General features: G+C 47.7%; 1 long non-coding RNA gene across 1 annotated transcript in view; it reads right to left on the bottom strand.

Annotated features, from left to right (window-relative positions):
- Nucleotides 1-5,214: 5,214 nt before the first annotated feature.
- Nucleotides 5,215-16,878, bottom strand: part of LOC146839060 (uncharacterized) — a 316,080-nt gene continuing 304,416 nt past the window's right edge. Inside the window, exon 6 of the long non-coding RNA XR_014960770.1 lies at nucleotides 5,215-7,797. This is a non-coding gene — a long non-coding RNA (uncharacterized LOC146839060). The remainder of the gene's footprint in view (nucleotides 7,798-16,878) is intronic.

The raw sequence follows: 16,878 nt of genomic DNA, 5'->3' as shown, positions 1-16,878 counted from the left end.
TCACACAACACACATACACTCAGGCACCCATACAGGTACTCAAACAATCAATCAATAACCCATATAGACACTCATGTACCTATACATCAACCCATACAGCCACTTACACACCAACTGACAGACTGATACAGACATTCACACAGATTAGTCACTCACCCAGACAAGTATACTCACTCACTTATACAGTCAGTCACACACTGACTGAATCATCATATATATATCACATTCCTAAACTTTTTAGAAACACTCACAGTCACTGGATGATGTCATCAGTGATATCATCAGTGATGTCATTTGAGATGTCATCAGTGATGTCACTGACCATGTCATGAGTGATGTAATATGTGACGTCCTTAGCAGTGCATTGCGGGGGCGTGAGTTATAGTTAGCTCCGCTAATAATAACAGCTGAATTTCTCTGGTTTTGTACGAGTGAAATGTCAGACTAACTATAACGTCCCTGAAACCTGTGTTTTTCTCTGTGAATATCTAAGGTTTTTTAAATGCTAATTACTAACTATAATGTTTCTGAAACTTGTGGTTTTTTCAGTGAATTTTATATGTATTTAATCTCCTCTCACTCTTTTCAAGGAAGGAATCAGCACTCAGGTTGTAGTTTGGAAGTATTTAATCTACAAAGGACGCAATCCACGCGTTTCGGCTCGTCCGAACCTTAATAACGATACAAGACGTCATTGTACCTTCCTTATTTAAATGTACAAATGCATCCAGTTGCCAACATTAACAAAGGACTACATATTACTTTAATCCAAAAAGCTGGTGGCCATATTGGCCTGGTCACGATGTGAAAATACAGGAATTGATACAATCAAGAAAAGAAAAAAGTGTTAATATGCACACAATGTCATTTCAGCATATCTTGCCCTGTGACCGCCATACCTGTATGTTCATCAATGTGACTTATTCATAATAAACATACTTAGGATTGCAAACATCAACATAAATAATGGACTACACATTACTTTAAAGTGAAAGGCTATCAGCCATATTGATCTGGGCACGTTGCGTATTATAATGGTTCTTACACAAAAGAAAAGAAAAAAAAGGGGTGTTAATATACACACACTATCCCTAAATAAAGTTCTAGAGATTATAGTTCCATTCCATTCACAGCTCATTTGAGATGTCATGAGTGATGTCATGAGTGATGTAACTGACCATGTCATAAATGATGTAATGTCTGAGGTCATTAGAAGTACATTGCGGGGGCATAAGTTATAGTTAGCTCAGTAACTATAACTGCTGAATTTCACTGGCTGTGTATGAGTGAAATCTGAGTCTAATTATAACGTCCCTGTAATCTTTGTTTTTTCCAGCAAATTTCTAGGTTTTTTTTTAACGTTAAGTAAGATGCCTATCACAATGGATGGTGGGGGGTTGGATGCAGGGCCTGGCATTGTGCTGCCCCCACCCAAGCTTGCTGCTCCTGCCTCCCCTCCTCCTAGCCATCCATTGTCCAAGTCCATGTCCCTGCTCCCTTATTACAGCAATGTGTGGCCGTTGTTCTGCCATTGGCCTTCCCACCTTCAGTGAACAGTTAGCGTGCTGTCCCATACACCTCCTCCCTATCCTATGTTGTCTGAATCCATGCACTAGCCTCCTCCCTCCTGCCATGCATCGTCTGATGTGCTGCCACTGCCATCCATTTAGCATGATGTACAAGTCCACTCCTCCTGCCCTCCATTGCCCAATTCCATGCCCCGTCACTTGACCTCCTGCTTAGCATCTGTGCTTAGCTTGCTGTGCCTATTCTCCTTCCCCCTGCCCTCCGATGTCTCTGTGCATGCCCCATCCTTTTTGCCCACATATGTTCCATGGACCTGCCCCTCCTATCTACTCTGAGTGTTCTGTTGAGCTGCCACTCCCCTCCCACCTGCCTAGCATTTCTAGATGACCGTAACCTGTCCCTGTCACCTCCACCCTGCCTGTCCACATGCCATGCCCCTATCCCCTTCCTCCTGTCCTCCATGGTCCATTTTACTGCCACACCCTTCTGCCCTACCTGGTCTGTTGGGCTGCAACTGCTCCTCCTGCCTGCCATACGTGGTCTGTTGTGAAGCCCCTTCCCCTGAACTCTCTTGTCAGTGCCCAGCTTCTGACTCTCCCTTCTATCTTCCATGGTCCTTTGTGCATGCCCCTGCCCCCTCCTTCTTGCCCATCGTTTGTGCTTTCTATGGATTGTTGTGCTGCACTTCCGTCCCGCATGCCCTGTGTGGTGTATTGTGCTGCTGCAAACCCTGATGCCTGCCCTGTAAGGTCAGTTTGGTGCACCTCTCCATGTCCCTCCTGTCCTCTGTTATCCGAGTCCATGTCCCTACCCCAATTCTTCCTGCCTTCCATGATCCAATGTACCATACTTGCTAACATTTTGAACTTGGTAAGAGGGAGATTTTGAAAACAAACTGAGGTATTGGTTTTCCCCATTGACTTACATTGAAAAAGAGGAGATTATAGACAGGAGACAGATCAAATAAAGCACATTTGGGCTAAAAAACATTGTGAGTTTCCTGGCTGAATTGGGTCTGTTGGCAGGTATGGTTGTACTACTACTGCCTCTTCCTTCTGCCTTCAATGGTCTATTATATTGCCACAGCCTCTCTTGCCTGTCCTGTCCTGTTGGTTTGTTTTCCCTTCCCCCCTTTCCACTGCCCTCCATAGTCTGTTGGGCTGCCACTGCCCTTCCTGCCTGCCCAGTGTGGTACAATTGTTGCCTTTGCACCCTTATACCTGCCTTCAATTTTCTGAGTCTGTGCCCCTAGCCTCTGCCTCTCAACAGTATCCTAATGAACAACTAGATTGCTAACATTCTATATTTATTACAAAAGTGTGGCACGTCTGACGTCATCTTGATGTAATCAAAACTGTAATACCTAGAGCATTTCCTTTAGAAATTACATAGATAAGAGAGTCTTATTTGCATCAAAATTATGGTTAGTGCTCTAAAAAACAAAAATGAGGATATATCTGAGGTTTCAAATAGCGACAAAGCACTTTTAAATTATTTGCAATCTTTATGTTTTTTATCCAGTTGACCACTTGATTAAATGTTGCACTTAGGGGAGAGGATGTGGTGTTACTTCCAGAGCTGCAGACTTTGCAACTGGGGAACCACGTTGGAGGTTCTGCTTCAGCTCAAAATTCTGTGATTCTGGTCAAATCACTTAATCTCCCCATGTCTACAACCAAAATGAATTTGTCCTTGTGTGATGTAACCAATGATCATGTAAAGCACTCCAATACCTGACCAGTCTGCACTATATAAAACTGCAAAAACACAAAACATAAAAAGTGTTTTGCACACTTATGTCATTGGGCTACATGTCGGCTACATCTGGGTGATATTTGTGCTACATTTGGGCTCTTTAGTCTCTGGTGGCCATCTTGGGAGACTTATTTGTTATGAAGTTTCCTAATTTCCTCATTTACTGCAGTCTACTGAGTAGGAAATACTTTCAGTTTTTTACTTTGATTCCCTCAAGAAGGCATTCAGATGTGTCACACATTTGCCATAAATTCAGAATGTTAGCACTCTAGTTGCTCATTAGATCACTATAGTAATGCTACTGCTCACCAGGGAGTCTGCCCTAAGTTTTCTTTCTGCAGCACTAATACTAATTTCAATGGCAAAATGAACCCCCTCATTTTGTTCCTTTGCAAATTAAATGTTTTAAGTGTTACCACTTTATTCCAATCAAGATGGCTTCAGGTGTGCCATACGTTTGTCCTAAGTAAGACTGTTAGCGCTCTAATTCAGAACACTCTGGGACATTCTGTTAATGTGCTATACGTGGGCTACATCTGGGTGATATTTGTGCTACATTTGGGCTCTTTTGTCTCTGGTGGCCATCTTGGGAGACTTATTTGTTATGAAGTTTCCTAATTTCCTCATTTACTACAGTCTCCTCAGTAGGAAATACTTTCAGTTTTTTACTTTGGTTCCATCAAGAAGGAATTCAGATGTGTCACACATTTGCATTAATTCAGAATGTTAGCACTCTAGTTGCTCATTAGATCACTGTAGTATAGCTAATGCTCACCGCTGCTGGTATTGAAAGTGCATGTTTCAGTCTACATGTCAGAATATTTGAGAAGTCACTCAAAATGTGCCCTAATTTTTCTTTCTGCAGCACTAATCATACTTTCTATGGCAAAATGAACCCCCTCATTTTGTTCCTTATTAAATTAAATGTTTTAAGAGCTACCACTTTATTCCAATCAAGATGGCTTCAGGTGTGCCATATGCTTGTCATAAGTAGGACTGTTAGCGCTCTAGTTGTTCTTTAGAACACTCTGGGAAGTTGCATTAGAACACAAAGGAATCACATCCACAGTCTCTGCCCTTGTTGGATGTACATGTTTTATTGAGAATGTCAGACTTCATTCTCACATGACTGAGAAAGATAATGTGAATTTACAGAAAATATGCTCTCATTTTAGCTTCTAGATCACCTTCCAAACCTCTGTGGGAAAAGTATGAGAAAATAGTTTTCTCTCAAACATGAATCATGATATCCCAGCAGAAGGATTTTTCACAGGGTAAAATCACCTTAGAACACACCACAATTCCTAAAATTAGTATGGTACCATCAACAAATGATTTATAATGTAACTAAAGTCTTAAAACCTTCTATTCAAGGCAATGCTTTTTAATGAGGTGCTATCATGTATATTGGTCCCAAGATGGCTGCCAACACTTCTTGGATGAAGTGCTGACAGCCAATTAGATCTCACGATGAGATGTGTAGTTAGGCTCTGCCCAGATATCTATATTTCTTTTTCCATTAATATTTTAAAAAACTACTGAATGGATTTACACCATTTAACGAAAAGGGCTCTTTCTGAACCAAGAGCTACCTTTCTGCCAAATTTGGTGTAATTCCGGTCAGCAGTTCGGGCTGTAGCTTTGTCATGGAGAAAACACGTTTTGGCCCCCCCTTTTTTCTCGGCCCCCTCTTGCTGAATCACCCCAAAACGTTCAAGATAGGAGCGGACCAGAGTGCCCCACGAGTTTTGAAAATTTCACAAAGATTCGTCAATCTGCGCCAAAGTTATTGGGAATAGAATGTTGCAATTTTCCTATGGTAACTAGGTCCTAACTATAACTACCTACTGGCGACCGCCAGTAGGTAATATATATATATATATATATATATATATACACACACACACACAATTGAATGTTGTTCATTTGACATCTGGGAAAGCTTTTTATTGGAGAGTGTTGCACAAATAAAACCCCATGCCATATTCTGAGAACACTCTTTTGCTGCGCCTCATTTTATGAGCGAAATCCCTTTCCTGGTGGTGTTTTTACTGCTTTGCCGCGTTTGTGCCTCTGTGTGGGAGTGCAGTATTTTCTTTTATTTGGGAGGGCGAAGCAATACACCGCCAAAACCTGGAACAGCCTCCCCTTCCACCTCCGGAGCTCGCCCACCCAGCAGGATTTCAGAAATGGCATAAAAACCAGGCTATTCCACTGACACACTGTCTGGATACCCTCACGGGTGATAAGCAGCACTTTACAATCCTGATTGCTTGAATAATCCAAGTCTAAAACATCCCCTTCTGAAAACGGGATAAAAGTGGCCAGTATTTTTTTGCACCATGGATCCAAGTATTGTGGCACAGATGTACTCTTTGGAGGACACAATCTCTTTTTGCACCCTTGGATTGACAGCAAAGCAAACGATTAAGCTCTGAACTAACTTATATGCTTCTTTGTTCATACCGGCGAAACTATGACCCCCTTTTTCAACTAGTCCTGTAGCAGAAGCACCAATGGGATTGCTTGGGTCATCATAGGGTCCTCCTTGCTGACTCCTATGTGAAAACCTCAAATGGAAGTAGCATTTCTGTCAGGCATTTCACTAGCCCCCATTTGTCTACCTCCATTGTCATGCTTTTACCAGTTGCATGCTCTCCTCCTTGAAGGACATAGTCGGTGATTGGTCTGTACTGCTCAGACATTGCAGCATGTGGCAAGTCAAGTTCGAAAGTGTTACCACCTCCTGTATGAAGGCTTTTACCAGTACTCGATTAGCACACTGAATGATCCTCAACTGGTTTTGGGAATTAAAAGAAAGAGTGAAATGAGTGCAGATTCTTTAGCATGTAGCCAGCATGTTGCTGACTATGTCTTCTTCTTTTAGAAACTCCTGCACATTCAGGGTAATGTAATGCGCTAAACATAGGACCTTGAAATATCCAACATCTGTCATGGCTTAGCCCAAATTTCTGCCATTCCATGGCAACAAATCCAATTGGAGACCTCTGGGTCGAAGCCATTCAAACACCTTGCTGTTAAAATCTTCCAAGATGTTTGCAGGAGGTCCAGCTCTAACATTTTAACCAGCTTCCTGTTGTACAAACTTGCCATTTTGTGGTTGTGTTTGCCTGCCTAAACATACCTGTAATAGTAGCTTGGGTTTTTTGCTTTTGTGGTGCCTTTGACAGAGATGACTTCCAGAGAGAACCAGGAGGTGTTAGACTCAATGTGAGTCTTTAGGGAATAACTGTATACAGCATTGTCCGCAACTGAGTATCGTGCCATTTGAAGGTTACTGATGCGGGTGATCCTTACACACTATAGGAATGCTTTGTGTAATGCCATCCTCCTCTTGCTCACAACCACCTTCTTCTATCGCTGCTTCGACTCTCTCATCACCACCATCAGCGATCTTGTCATCCCACTGGATTGTGAGATGTTTTTTCAGATGCGACATTTGGCCTCCAGTGATATAGTGCAAACCTGGAATACCTGAGCGAACACTCAAGTGCCATATTGCAATGTTGTCCTCCTGCTTGCTAATTATAAAGGAGCCCCAGACTGGGGAGGGCAACTTTTTTAATGTGTCAATGCAAATGTCTGTAGAACTGGTGGTAAGTGGCTGTGTTGTTTGACTCTCCATCGCCGTAAGCGGCACTTTGACTGTGGTAAGTGGTGGGTGCAGGTATCGGCAGGGGTCTTACAAATTTGGAAGCCGGCGGTGATGGTGGTGAACCACATTCTTCTGAGCAGGCTGAATAGGAGGTGTAATGTAAGTGTCCACTGAGCTGCCCTCCATACTGACAATTACTGGCTCCCCACCATCGCTGTCACTTTTTATGATTGAGAATTTCAGGAACTTTTCTTTTCCTTTGTCTCACTCTCTCGGGCAGGTCTCAGACTCAGCCGGGATCCAGTCCATGGCCAGATCATCAGATCAGGGGCTTGGAGAAGATGGTGGAGTACCTTTTCTCTTTTTTTGCTGGGGATTGTGAAGCCGGTGGTAGCTACATCTTGTTCAGCAGGAAGCTCTGCCTCCTGATGTGCTCCTACTTCAGGAAAAACTGTTGCTGGCTGAGGCTCCTGTTGTCCATTTTCCTGCAACAATTGGTTATTAGTTTGTGGTTGAGACAAATCCAGCTCAGACTCACTGCTCATCACCATTGCTGCATCTCTGAGAGATATGGGTTTAGCCTTCGGCTGGGGTGGTGCCGTTGATGCAGGAGTAATGCTCTAAGCCATTTGCTGCCCAGGGAAAGTCGAGGCAGATACAACCTGTTTTCTGAAAAAGGTACAGGGCGGCATGCCAGTGGTGTCAAACTCCTTCTTCTTGTCCTCCTTCTCACTGGACACTTTCCAGGTAAAAACTCACTTCTTTGGGGCCATCTTCAAGTTCTTTCTTAGCTCTGGCACTTGCCAATTAGCTGCACAAGCGGAGGCAGAAGAGGACTCAGGTGGTGTCACTGCCGGCCTTCTGTCTGGAAAGTACTGTGTGTTATGTCTCTTGTGCACCTAAAGCAAACACACGAGAAAATAATTCAGTGAAACGTGGCATTTGCAGTTTGAATCTACAGACAATATATATACATTTTTTGTACTTTTCTTTATTGATTTTAATAACAATACAATGAAGTCGGTATCATCAGGAAATGCCTAGGCGATCTGTTTGCTTGTGTTGTGTTATATATTCTAGAAATCAATTTTGGGGGAGAAGGAGTCTTGATAACGTAAGAGAGAGCAGGGACCTCCGGGGGCTCCTGTAGGGAACTCCCCAAGTGAGATTTCAGGGCATGCCGAAGTCATTAAGAACTGGAACCGCACCAACAAAGTAGGGACGGGGCCATCTGCTATCAGCTGCTCCCAGTTGCGGAGTCCCTCACCTCAAATAGGTCACCTACAACAGTGACTTTGACTTCACTCATGCCAGGGAGACTCTGCTATCAGTGCTGGAATGAAGCCAAGTGCACCATTCCAAAGGGGCCAAGGGAGAGTACAAAATAGCGCCAGCTTCTCAGTTTAGTAGGTTGTACCAAGTATGAACGGTGGATTTAATGGAATCAAGGATACTGTGCCTATGTGTTGGATTCCTGAATAGTGCCTGTGGGAGAGTATCAGGACCAGCAGCTATTCTCTCTATGTATATGTGTGGAGGAGTAGTGGGGCAGTGCAACCAAGCGGAGATGTGAGAACACTGTGCAGCTCTATAGTATATGACAAGATCTGGTGCATTGAGACTGCCCAGAGAATACGGAAGGGTGAGAACACCCCATTTTACAAAGGGCTGCATGCCAGCCCAGGCCAACTGTATCATGAGGGACTTTAATTTAGCGAACATATATTGTGGGATGACCATAGGTATGTTATGAAACAAGAACAGTAGTCTGGGTAGGACAACCATCTTCATCAATGAAACCCGACCTAATAGTGAAAGTGGTAAACGCGTCCATCTAGTCACATCCTCTTCCAATCTGTCCAAACATTTCCCATAATCAGTGTGTATTTGGATCCCTGGGTAGTGAACAGACTCTGTTGTCCACTTCAAGGGGAATTGAAACGAAGGAGAGGAAGTGGATGCAGTCAAGGGGAATATCAAGGACTTATTCCAGTTAATGTTAAGCCCGGACAGCTGTCCAAAGTGAACCACTTTGTTCAATACGGGTGTAAGGGTCTCTGACATAAAGTAGTATTTCATCAGCGTATGCTGAGACTATCAGCTGATAACCCTTAAACCGTATCCCCCTGTGACTGTGGTATTCCCTTAGGGCGCACAGTAAAGGTTCAGACACCAAAGCGTACAAGAGAGGGGATAAGGGGCATCCTTGATGAGTGCCTCTAGTTATAGGTATCAAAGCTGTCACTAGGTTCCCCAGCCTAATTATTGCACACAGAGCTTCGCAAAAGAACCTTAATCAGCATTTACCATTGTGGGGGTGGCACCCTCACATCCAGCAATTAACTTGTTTGTCGTCTGTTTCTCTGCCAATTCATAGTTTTTAATATATGCTAGTCGCATTTATGTACCATGTGGAGGTTTCCATTGACTCCTCCGTTGTGTCTCCCTCTTCTGTCTCCCATTTTTTGATTCCTACGTTGTGACAGGAGCGGCTAAACTACTTGGTTTGAGCTACATTGCAGCTACACACAGGCCCTCTCGCCCTGATCGAGTAGGGTTTTTTTTTTTTTTAAACAGATTTTTTATTGATTTTGCACAAAACCAGCAGGGGGGTCCGGAGACGCTTCCCAGTAGCAGACAAAGTTACAAACTTGTCATTTGAAATCAAGTGTGGCAAAAATAGATTGTCTATGTCATCCTGTCAGACATAATATACAATCTGTAAATGTAAATGTAAATGTTGTATACTTGTAAAGCGCACAGCTGTCCCAGCAACGGGGCGTCCCGGCGCTGTATACCGCTGGGGAACCCATCCTGGCTTTCCCTGTGAGATGGTCCCTACTGGGCATCTCCAAGGTGAAGACAAGCATCTCCGGCGCTGATGGGGCTGTAAGTGGAGATTAAGCAAGCTATTGCCCAGAGTTGCTGAGTGGGATCCATGGTTAGAGTAGGCACCGAGGCGAGAATTATCGAGTCCGCTGACCTTGGCCCAAGACCCTGCCGCGTCGGGAATCGAACCCTGGTCCCGGGCCGACCTCTGCTTCCAGGTCTGCCGCCTCTAACCAGTGAGCCACACCACTCCAGTAACTACATACAACGATTACAGAATTGTCAAGAATTCCTGTCATGCGAGGGGAGGAAAACGGTAACCAGCGAAAACGGACTACATCTCCCAGGATGCTTAGCGGTTGAGAGGTTATGTAAACAGGAGAGCTGTTACATAACTCAAGGAAAACACGCCCTTATGTAAACAAGAGAGCTGTTACATAACTCAAGGAAAACACGCCCTTATGTAAACAGGAGAGCTGTTACATAACTCAAGGAAAACACGCCCTATAAAGGGAGGAACCGGGAGGTACAACGCTGTCGGATATTGTGTTTACACCGACGTACCTGCCTAGTGAAGAGCAGTGTTCCGGAGTGGTGCTCCAGTAAGGCAAGAACGGAGGTAGGTCGAGTCGTTACTCCCTGGGCCGTGTCTTGCCCCATCGTCACCTGTGAAGGACCCGGAAGATCTACCGGATAACCATTGAGCTTCGCCTTTAGACTCGGCTGAGTCAAAGCGCAGTGGCGCTTTTGCTGGTTGGAGTCGTAACTCCCAGCCCGACCAGAGATACAGGGACTGCCAGCTGTAACGCACACCAGGAGGTGTTTGCCGCGTTACAGACTCGGAAGTCCACAGGATCGATCGAGCGGCTGCTCTCGGTTCAGTCTTCTTTGCTTGTGATTGGGGTATCGGTGACGCATCACCAGGAGGTGACTCCGCGTCCCGGTGCAGTCTGAGGAAGAGGTTGAGCGGCTGCTCCCTTCAGGTAGAGACCCCGGCTGGGTGTTTCCCTGACTCCTCGATTCTCCCCAACACTCTTCGTGCCCCTCACAGCCTACCGATTGGCATTGTCGGCCATTTCATTTCTGCCCTCTGTTGGCATACGCCGGGATCGGCGTATATGCAGAGGACGGTTAGGACCATCCGTGCTGTGGGCTGGTAACGTACTTAGCCTGGAGGATTCCAGTGACTATAACCTTTGTTTATTCTTTGTATTATTTTTGCCTTCATTAAAATAACTAACCCTTCACAAGTGGTTGCGTCCTCATTATCGTGTCTGTTAAACGATCCTGAGACGTTCAGGGCGTTACAAAATATCCGACCGTAATAACACTAACTGTCTCCCGGTCGATAACAGACATGGCAACACTTGATGATGTGCTGGCTGCTTTAGCGACCGTGCAAGTTGAATTGGCGGCCTCCAGGCAAGAAACAGCCGATGTAAAAGCCAGACTGGATGCTATCCAATTGGACCCGCTCACGCCCAGCACCTCCCTCACGAACCAGACCCCTGCGGTAGTAGTGGAAATGCCGGTAGCCGTCCCCTTGGCAACACCAGAGAAGTACAGTGGGGATCCTAACACAGTGCAGGTATTCCTCACACAAGTGGCGCTACATTTATCGTGCAAACCAAGGGCGTTCCCCACGAGTCAGGCTCGTGTGGCTTTCCTTATATCCTATTTGGCTGGAAACGCGGCACAATGGGCCGTACCTCTGGTGAGCAGGGACGACCCCATCTTATGTGATTGGGGTGCTTTTCGCGAGGAATTCCTGAAGGTATTCGACAGAAGGGCTGACTCGTACACGGCGGACCGTGAAATGCTTGAGTTGAGACAGGGATCCAACGACCTGGTGCAGTATCTCAACGCGTTCCGAAGGCTGGTTGCGGAAACCAAGTGGCCTGTTGCTAAACAGACGGCGCTCTTCCATCACGGACTGTGCGATGAGCTCAAGGACGCCGTGGCTCATATTGACCCTCAACCCAAGACATGTGAGGGCCTTATCAACCTGGTATTACGGCTGGAACATAGGCTAAGTGAAAGAAAGGGGGATCATGGGAGAAAAGGAAAATCCCTTCCATCCTATGTGACAGTGGGAAGTCCTGAAACTTCCACCGCATCCAAGGGAGAACCCATGGACATCGGCGCAATACGAGCGAGCCTCACAGCCACGGAGAAAGAGTCACGCCGTAAACAAGGATTGTGCCTATATTGTGGCAAAAAAGGCCACTACGTACGTGAATGCCCTGCCAAACCGAAGACGTCACGTTATCGGGCCAACCGGTCGGTAACAGCCGTGGTGGACGTACCGGCGGAAAACTAGAGGACTCCCAGACCAAAGAAGGGGCATCTCGGAGTCACTCATCCATCCCTTCACTTTCCAACTCGGTCACTAAGGGACAACGACACCTGTTTCTCACGGTGCACGTGGGAGTGCATGACCAGTGGATACCCGTTGTGGCCATGGTGGATTCAGGGGCCACTGGCATGTTTATGGACCACAACGAGGCATGCAGGCTAGGGCTAGTGCTTCTTCCCAAAGCTGTACCCGAAGACGTCTATGCTGTAGACGGAAGGCGATTGGTGACGGGGCCCATCGGGCAGCACACGGGGGTCCTTCCGATGAGATATGGGAGGAACCATTTGGAACAAATCGATTTTAACATCATCCGAGCGCCCCAATATGGCGTCATATTGGGATTGCCATGGCTACAGAAACACAACCCCTCTGTGGATTGGCCAACACATCGCATCGAAATGACGTCACCGTATTGCATCATGCATTGTGGAATAAGAACGGAATCCCTTGACGCAGATGAGAGCGGGAGTCAGACGGTGGCTACAGCGGCAGAAAAAGATGTGGCTCTCCCCCAGGCTTATCACAGTTTTGAGGATGTTTTTGATGAGGTGAAGGCGGAAGTGCTACCACCACATAGACAGTTTGACTGCCAGATCGACCTGGTGCCAGGGGCCAGCGTTCCCAGCGGCAGGCTGTATGCCCTGACGGAGCCTGAAAACGTGCATCTCCGGGGGTACCTGGATAAACTCCTCAAGCTAGGATTCATCCGCCCGTCCAAGTCTCCGGCCGCCTCGCCACTCTTCTTCATCCCGAAGGCTAATGGGGAGCTGAGAGCCTGTGTGGACTTTAGGGCATTGAATGCGATAACCATAAAAAATCGGTACCCCTTGCCTCTCATCAGTGTACTTCTGGAACAGGTCAAGAAAGCTCGTATCTACACCAAGTTGGATTTGAAAGGGGCATACCATCTGGTGCGCATGAGGGACGGAGACGAGTGGAAGACCGCCTTTAAGACCAAGTTCGGCCTTTTTGAGTACCTCGTCATGCCGTTCGGTCTGTGCAACGCCCCGGCAGCCTTTCAGTACTTTTTGAATGAGGTATTCAGAGAGGAGTTGGATATCTACGTGGTCGTATATATCGACGACATCCTCATCTATTCGTCCAGTGTGGAGGAGCACGTACACCACGTCAAAGCTGTGCTCCAAAAGCTGAGGGAAAACATGCTGTTTTGTAAACTCAGCAAGTGTGACTTCCACGTCACATCCGTGGAATTCCTCGGAGTGATGCTGAGTCCAGAGGGACAGGAGATGGCAGAACGAAAGATCAAGGCGGTGAAAGAATGGCCGGTGCCCCAAAGCGTGAAGGACGTCCAAAGTTTCATTGGCTTCGCCAACTTTTACAGGCGGTTTATAGATGGATTTTCAGGATTGGTGGCCCCAATCACACAGCTACTGAGGAAGTCCAAGGAGTTTGTCTGGTCCCCTGAAGCGAACAAAGCCTTTGAGGCCCTGAAAAGCGCCTTTGGTAAGGCGCCGGTGTTGGCTCACCCCGATCCGGATCTCCCCTACGTGGTGGAAGCGGACGCATCGGATGTGGCGCTGGGGGCTATCTTGTCCCAACGCAACCACGACACAGGGGTGCTTCATCCCGTTGCGTACATGTCCCGCAAACTCAACGACGCCGAACGCAACTACCATATTGCGGAGAAGGAGCTTCTCGCAATCAAGGACGCCTTCACCGAATGGAGGCATTGGTTGATGGGGGCAAGACATGTGGTATCGGTGTACACGGACCATCGGAACCTACAGTTCATGACGGCCACAAGACACCTTTCTCCCAGGCAGCTGCGGTGGATGATCTTCTTTGCGGGGTTCAACTTCCGCATCACATATCGGCCGGGGACGGAAAACCGGAAGGCGGACGCCCTGTCCCGTCAATCTGCAGTTAAGGAACCATTGCCTGCGACCGAGCGTTCCATCATTTCCCCGAGGATGGTATTAGGGGTTATCCAACCGGATACTTTCCTGAGGGGAATAAAGAGAGGGATCAGGTCATTCGCATGGCGGAGGTGGCTCCTCAGTCACAGAGAATGGCAGCTGAAGGACGGGATACCCCTGAAGGGCAGGTGCCTATTGATACCCACGCCTCGGCTAAGGAAACAAGCATTCAGCTGGTGCCATGACTCTCCATGCGCAGGTCATTTGGGCTTTGAAAAAACGGTGGCTAGCATGGGACGGCATTTCTGGTGGCCAACCATGAGAGTGGATGTCAGGAGGTGGGGACAGGAGTGTCCTACGTGTGCTACCATGAAGGCCGACCATGGCCGAACCCAAGGGCTCTTACATCCACTTCCGACCCCGGATAGACCATGGGATAGCATATCACTGGACTTCGTGGTGGGCCTACCGGTAGACCAGGGGATGACGGCAATACTGGTGGTGGTGGATTACTTGACGAAAATGGGGCACTTCATCCCCTGCAAGGGAGTCCCTACGGCCGGGGAATTGGCGTCACTACTCCTAAAGAATGTGGTACGACTGCATGGATTACCTGGGGTGATCGTGTCGGACCGGGGGTCGCAGTTTACTGCGCAATTCTGGAAGACTTGGTGCACTGCGCTGCATGTTAAGACCGCCCTGTCCACCAGCTACCACCCTCAAACGGACGGCCAAACCGAGCGCCTGAACCAAACTCTCAAACAGTATCTGCGATGTTTTGTGGACCAGGGCAGGGAAGAATGGGTCGACTTGCTATGGGTTGCAGAGATAGCCTATAACAACGCCACTCACAGCTCCACACAGTCATCTCCGTTCTATAGCAACTATGGCCAACATCCCAGGTTCTTGCCATTTTTACATCCGTTCAGAGAGGACAGGATTCCCGCCACAGCGGACAGGGTGGCACACATAAAAGACACATTGATGCGCTCAAGGGCTGTCCTAATAGAGGCCAAGAGAAGATACAAGGCTGCGGCAGACAGGAAGAGAAGGCCCAGGCCACTGTACCGCACTGGAGACTACGTCTGGATATCCACAAGAAACATGAGGTTTCGAAAGAACAGTGTGTTCCATCCCAAGTACATGGGCCCCTATCGAATTACCAAGTGTATGGGTCCCGTGAACGTGAAGGTGTGCTTGCCCCAGTCATTGCGGATACACCCTGTCTTTCATGTATCATTGCTCAAACCAGCACCCTCCAAGCCGTCTGGGACACCTAGGCCGGTGTGCGTGGAGTCGGAGGTGGAGTATGAAGTGTCGGGCATACGGGCGTCCAAATGGCGCAGGGGGAAGCTGTGGTACCTGGTTGCGTGGAAAGGCTATGGGGTTCATGCTCCGCGCTTGGTCTCCTTGTTCCATCGGCGTTTTCCTGCCAGCGCTGGACCCGTGGGGAGCCGCTGAGAGGGAGGATGTACTGTCAAGAATTCCTGTCATGCGAGGGGAGGAAAACGGTAACCAGCGAAAACGGACTACATCTCCCAGGATGCTTAGCGGTTGAGAGGTTATGTAAACAGGAGAGCTGTTACATAACTCAAGGAAAACACGCCCTTATGTAAACAGGAGAGCTGTTACATAACTCAAGGAAAACACGCCCTTATGTAAACAGGAGAGCTGTTACATAACTCAAGGAAAACACGCCCTATAAAGGGAGGAACCGGGAGGTACAACGCTGTCGGATATTGTGTTTACACCGACGTACCTGCTTAGTGAAGAGCAGTGTTCCGGAGTGGTGCTCCAGTAAGGCAAGAACGGAGGTAGGTCGAGTCGTTACTCCCTGGGCCGTGTCTTGCCCCATCGTCACCTGTGAAGGACCCGGAAGCTCTACCGGATAACCATTGAGCTTCGCCTTTAGACTCGGCTGAGTCAAAGCGCAGTGGCGCTTTTGCTGGTTGGAGTCGTAACTCCCAGCCCGACCAGAGATACAGGGACTGCCAGCTGTAACGCACACCAGGAGGTGTTTGCCGCGTTACAGACTCGGAAGTCCACAGGATCGATCGAGCGGCTGCTCTCGGTTCAGTCTTCTTTGCTTGTGATTGGGGTATCGGTGACGCATCACCAGGAGGTGACTCCGCGTCCCGGTGCAGTCTGAGGAAGAGGTTGAGCGGCTGCTCCCTTCAGGTAGAGACCCCGGCTGGGTGTTTCCCTGACTCCTCGATTCTCCCCAACACTCTTCGTGCCCCTCACAGCCTACCGATTGGCATTGTCGGCCATTTCATTTCTGCCCTCTGTTGGCATACGCCGGGATCGGCGTATATGCAGAGGACGGTTAGGACCATCCGTGCTGTGGGCTGGTAACGTACTTAGCCTGGAGGATTCCAGTGACTATAACCTTTGTTTATTCTTTGTATTATTTTTGCCTTCATTAAAATAACTAACCCTTCACAAGTGGTTGCGTCCTCATTATCGTGTCTGTTAAACGATCCTGAGACGTTCAGGGCGTTACAAGAATACAATTCCAAACTACCCCCCGCCACCCTTCCCACCCCCCAGACGTGTCACTAGTTCAAGGCTGCAAAAGGCCAATGGGCAGGGCCCGCATTGAGACGACGTGTGTGCCTGGGCTAAGGCTACAGTTATGGTGGGCCAACAGAAGTGCCGAGAACCAACCCAGTTCCCGAGGGTGTCGTTCGTGCAGATCAGAGGGTTAATTGCATGTTACACAGCGGTCACCCCGGGGGCATCTATGGGGGCATTACCATTGATCTGTTCGGGAGACCTGAGTGCAGTGACCAGCGCTTCCCAAGCTCTCGCCCCATCAAGAGCCTTATCACACCCGCCCAGTTTCGCCAGCTGTAACCTGATCACTCCCTCACATTCAGCCCACGCAATGAAGTTTGTTTTCCACCTTGCAATGTTGG

This window comes from Triturus cristatus, chromosome 4_2 (genome assembly GCF_964204655.1).
Source record: "Triturus cristatus chromosome 4_2, aTriCri1.1, whole genome shotgun sequence".
Lineage (NCBI taxonomy): Eukaryota > Metazoa > Chordata > Amphibia > Caudata > Salamandridae > Triturus > Triturus cristatus.
The sequence above is the reverse complement of the archived record's forward strand: the minus strand, read 5'-3'. Positions and strand labels throughout refer to the sequence as shown.